Source organism: Portunus trituberculatus, chromosome 47, assembly GCF_017591435.1.
Source record: "Portunus trituberculatus isolate SZX2019 chromosome 47, ASM1759143v1, whole genome shotgun sequence".
Lineage (NCBI taxonomy): Eukaryota > Metazoa > Arthropoda > Malacostraca > Decapoda > Portunidae > Portunus > Portunus trituberculatus.
Genome location: NC_059301.1, coordinates 35,933,678 through 35,938,545, shown reverse-complemented (window position 1 = coordinate 35,938,545; position 4,868 = coordinate 35,933,678). Strand labels below are relative to the sequence as shown.

General features: G+C 50.1%; 1 long non-coding RNA gene across 1 annotated transcript; it reads right to left on the bottom strand.

The window, feature by feature from the left end:
- Window positions 1–232: 232 nt before the first annotated feature.
- LOC123498076 lies at window positions 233–1,947 on the bottom strand. The gene is made up of 3 exons (XR_006672636.1): window positions 1,839–1,947; window positions 862–1,013; window positions 233–760 (listed from the first exon to the last, which is right to left on the bottom strand). It is a non-coding gene; the product is annotated as an uncharacterized LOC123498076 (long non-coding RNA).
- Between the last annotated feature and the right edge of the window lie 2,921 nt (window positions 1,948–4,868).

The window sequence follows — 4,868 nt, the reverse complement described above, 5'->3', positions numbered from 1 at the left end:
AGGTGTGCCAAGCAGCAGAAACACTTTCGTGATGAACTGGCCTCAACATTTGAGGCCCTTGCTGCAAAAGTGGCGACAACGCTGGACAGCGTAGCTTCTGCTGCCGATAAAATTGGGTCGGCGGCAGACAGAATGGCATCTGCTGCAGAGAATTGCTGCAGCCCTTGAAAGGGTAGCTGGTATACACCAACCACTACCATAAGGTACCACTGAAGAAAATAAAAATAAAGAATAACTTGAAGTGTAGTATTGTTATTTTATTTTATACTTGTACATTTTAATTGTATCTCCACAACACAACCAAACATAAAAACATTACATTGCCCATTGAGGTGTACATTTCTCTGTATATGTCATCTTCCACTTAGAAATTATACACACAAATATACATTGAAAGAACAGAGATGGAAAGTTTATCAATAAAAGATCATAAACTATTGTGAAATAGCACAAACTGGTAGAGTTCTCCCTATAAGTATTAGGTAAGAATATGGGTAGGAAGGGTAAGACTGTGTATGATACATATATGTTGCAACAGGTTCCATTGCTGCTCTATCTTGAAAACCCGTCAAAATCTGAGGCGAGGTATTGTACCTGTTCAGTATAGCGACCACTGTTAAACTGATCACATTGTTTACCTTCATTTTCCAGTTCTGATATCATATTTCTGAAATTTCTCAGTGCACGTTGCTGTAGCTGTGAAGACACTAGTTTTAGTTTCTGCTTGATGTCACATCACTAATCCTTTGATAGTCGATACCTGTTGAAATTTTTAATCTTTCAGAAATGTTCCACAAAAAGATGCCAATATATAATTATAAATAGATAGAAACATATAACTACCACGAATGGGATAATTACCTTTGGATGAATTCCTCTTCCGTGAGGTATACCATTGGGTCACTGCGATCCCGTAGTACTGTACGTGGTAATCTCAAGCGCCGAATTTCTTCTATTTCCTCATAGTCAAGTTCTTGTAGGAGATTAACAATGCCACAGAAAAGTTCTCAGGCCTGAAATAGGTAATACATGATTACATATACACTTAACTGTATTTAAAACAAAGTAATGCATTAAGTATGTGCTTCATGTACAGGCATGTACAGGCAATTATACTAATGATGATAATAATAATAATAATATGTAATAAATGACAATTACCTTAACAACAAATGATTATAATAATAGTAAATTAGACTATCATGTGGTAATGGTAAATCTATAAACCTCATCTTGACGTAAGCTAACCTAACTTACCTTGCTTTGACCTAACCTGACCTAATCGTGCCTACTTCAAGACAAAATATGTTTCAGAATATTATATTGGTAATAGAAAAGCGCAACTCCACCTAATATTATCCACGTCCCTCCCATTCACCTTGTTTCCCGGTCCTTCTTCACAGCTCTTTCACTTTTAACAGCGTTTACATCGCTCCTCTCTCTCATGTATATATGTTTATCTGCTATGCTTTTCCACTGTTATATTAAACAAAAATAACCTAATTTTAACCGGGGATGAATCCCTCTCCTCCCTCCACGGCATATCAAGCTAACCTACTAATCAGCGGGGTTGTGGTGTTTACAATCAACCTGTCATACCTACTGCTGATAGTAGAGGGACGTGTGAGCTTAAAACCTTTTGTAAAAGGGCTGAAAGTGCAAAATAAATAACTGGAATTAATTGTAGTACTATGATGAGGCGTCGTAGTAACTTTTGTTTCCGAGAGTGGCAGGTGGGTTTGATGGTTTCACTTCTAACCATGCTGCAACATTCGGACACTCCTTGCATGATGTTCCTTATTTTGACTATTTTACATATATTTATATATTATACGTACCATTATTACGAAGTAATTCCCAGCTTGGTGCAGCTCAGCAGATGAAGTTTGTTTTGCTTGTGTCGCGCCGCAATCCCAGCGCGACCATGCATGTTGTCTTAAAACATTTTACTAGTGATTATAAGGTTACTGCTTTGAAAGAATAGAGAAATACTAACAAAATTAGAAAAATAACATATATATTGTTTATTCTGAAGCGATTTTATACATCATGAATACATTTCTTACATTTCGTCTTTCTCTTTCGGGTGGGTATCCTTGCCCGACGTTGTGTGCTGGGTCAACACCCGAATGTTCCAATATTGTGGGATCCTAGCCAGGCACAGAACCGCGTCAGATGCTTTTAAGAAATCGGATTCTGTGTGTCCACCTAACTTACTACATGGTATCCCAGGATTACACTGTTTAAGAAATCGGCCGTTTGTCACCTCAAATCTCACCGCCTCGCTCGCCTTTCCCCCGCTTCAAGTCTCGCAAGCCTGCCGAGTACGACAGTAAGGTTGCCTGGGAGTCCTATGCTGCCCAGTTTGATCTGCTGGTGGCTGCACAGGGCTGGGACCAGGCTGAGAAGGCCTTGCAGCTGGCCACAGCTCTCAGGGGTCCAGCTATCGAGGTTTTTGGCCACCTCCCACCAACGCAGTGTGCCTCCTTCCCTGACATTGCTGAGGCACTGTGTCGTCGCTTCGGGTACCGCCACCAGGCTGAGGTGTATCGTGCCCAGCTGAAGAAGAGGACGAGGCAGAGGGGCAAGACGCTGTCCAAGCTGGCCCACGACTTAGAGGCACTAAAGAGAAGGGCGTACCCAACGGCCGGTGAGGAAATGGTCACCGTGTTGGCACGTGATGCCTTCCTGGATGCCTTGGTGGACCACCAGCTGCAGATTTATGTGAGGCAGGCACACCCAGCTGACGTGCAAGTGGCTTTTGCTCGTGCAATGGAGTTTGAGGCCTTCATGCAGACCGCGAGCTCCCTGTCTACCTTCGCTCGGCCCCGCAGTGACGTGAGAGGACGCAAGGCTCAAGTGAAGAGGAGGCCAGCGTCGCGTGCGGCGAGCCCAGGAGCATTCGACGGGCGGTGCTGGCGGTGCAGTGAGAAGGGGCACGTGAGGGCCCAGTGCTTGAGGGAGTGAAGGGCGCGCTCTCTCGACCGGCCTGATCATGTCGCCTTTCAGCCCTGCTGTGAGGACTGCGGCGGGGCTGGACACCGGTCCAGCGCTTGTCCCAGCCCGAAGGAGATAGTGTCAGCGGGAAACGACTACAGGCTGAAGGCAGGGGCCGCCTCTCAGCCGGAGAAAACTACAGTGCCTCGGCTTGTGTGAAGTGTCACTACACCGTTGGCAGCGTGCAGGTGAGAGGCGCCGTGGACGGGAGGCCGTGTCGCATGACTGTGGACAGCGGCGCAGATCACACGCTGGTGCGGCCAGGGCTGGTGGAGGCTGAGTGGTTGCCAGACCCGCCTCAACAGCTGTGTGGAGTAACGGGAGACTGCATGTCGCTGCAGGGTCCGGTGAATGCTCGTGTGCGTGTAGGTGGCGTGGAGGAAGACATGCCGGTTTTCGTCGCTGACCTGGACGAGGAGTGTTTACTAGGATACGACTACCTGACGAGGATGGACGCCTGTGTTGACTTCAGGCAGAAGAGAATGACGGTACGTGACCATGATGTGCCTTTCGTGAAGTCAGGCGTGTCGAGGTAGTTACCACGAAGTGACTGAGGCTGCCCCCGCGCACCGAGGCCCGCGTTCAGTGCCGTTTAATACGTGTGATGAAGGAGGCCGAGGGTCTGGTGGAGCCTGTGAGTGACCTACGGCTGGTTGACGGTGTGGCACTTGGAAGGAGCCTCGTAGGAGCAGGGAAGGAGTTAGTCATTGTGTTACTGGCTAACTTCTCTGACAAGGCTCGAAATATACCCGCCGGCACGCCGGTTGGGGCGTATGAAGAGGTGCAGCGGACCGAGGCGCGGTGGCAGGGAGAGCGGCCGTTTGTGGTAGGCCCGCTGCCGGGCTTCCTGGAAGACCTGGCACAGCGGAGCGCCACCCACCTGACTGAGGCGCAGACGGAGCGTGACACCCTTAGTCGCCATGCTGATGTGTTCAGTCAGGGCGACTTGGATCTGGGCCGCACGTCGCTTGTCAAGCACACCATCAACACCGGGACGAGTGTGCCCATCAAGTGCCTGCCTCGTCGTGTTGCACCGGCCCGCCGTGAAGAGATGCAGCACACAATCAATGACCTGGAGGCGCAGGGGGTGATAGAAGGGTCAGACAGTCCGTGGTCATCAGCTGTAGTCCTGGTGAAGAAGAAGGACGGCTCACAGTGCTTCTGTGTGGACTACCGAGCGCTGAATGACGTGACTGTGAAAGATTCTTACCCCCTGCCGAGGATTGACGACACGCTGGACGCTCTGATGGGGGCCTACTGGTTCTCCACCCTGGATCTGAAGTCGGTCTATCACCAGGTGGAGATGGCGGATGAAGACAAGCCAAAAACAGCCTTCTCGTTCGGGCAGGGACTGTGGCAGTTCAACGTCATGCCCTTCGGCCTCTGCAATGCCCCTGGCTGTTTTGAGCGCCTCATGGAACAGGTGCTGGTTGGATTGTTGTGGAAGACGGCCCTTGTATACCTGGACGACGTCATCGTGTTCGGGAGGTGCCATTCCTGGGGCACATGGTGAGCCAGGAGGGTGTGCGCACGAACCCGCAGAAGGTGGCGGCAGTGGCAGACTGGTCGGTCCCTTCCAGTGTGGCTGAGGTGCGGAGTTACCTGGGCCTGTGCACCTATTACCGCCGCTTTGTGCCTGACTTTGCCACAGTGGCTGCCCCTCTGCACCGCCTCACCAGGAAAGGGGCACACTTCCAGTGGGACGAGGCATGTCAGGCCGCGTTCGAGGGCCTGAAGAAGGCTGTGACGGAGGCGCCGGTGCTGCCTTACCCTGACCCGAAGCTGCCTTACCTGTTGGACACCGATGCCAGTGCTGAAGGCGTCGGGGCGGTCCTATCACAGGTGAGGGACGGGAAGGAGCATGTGGTGGC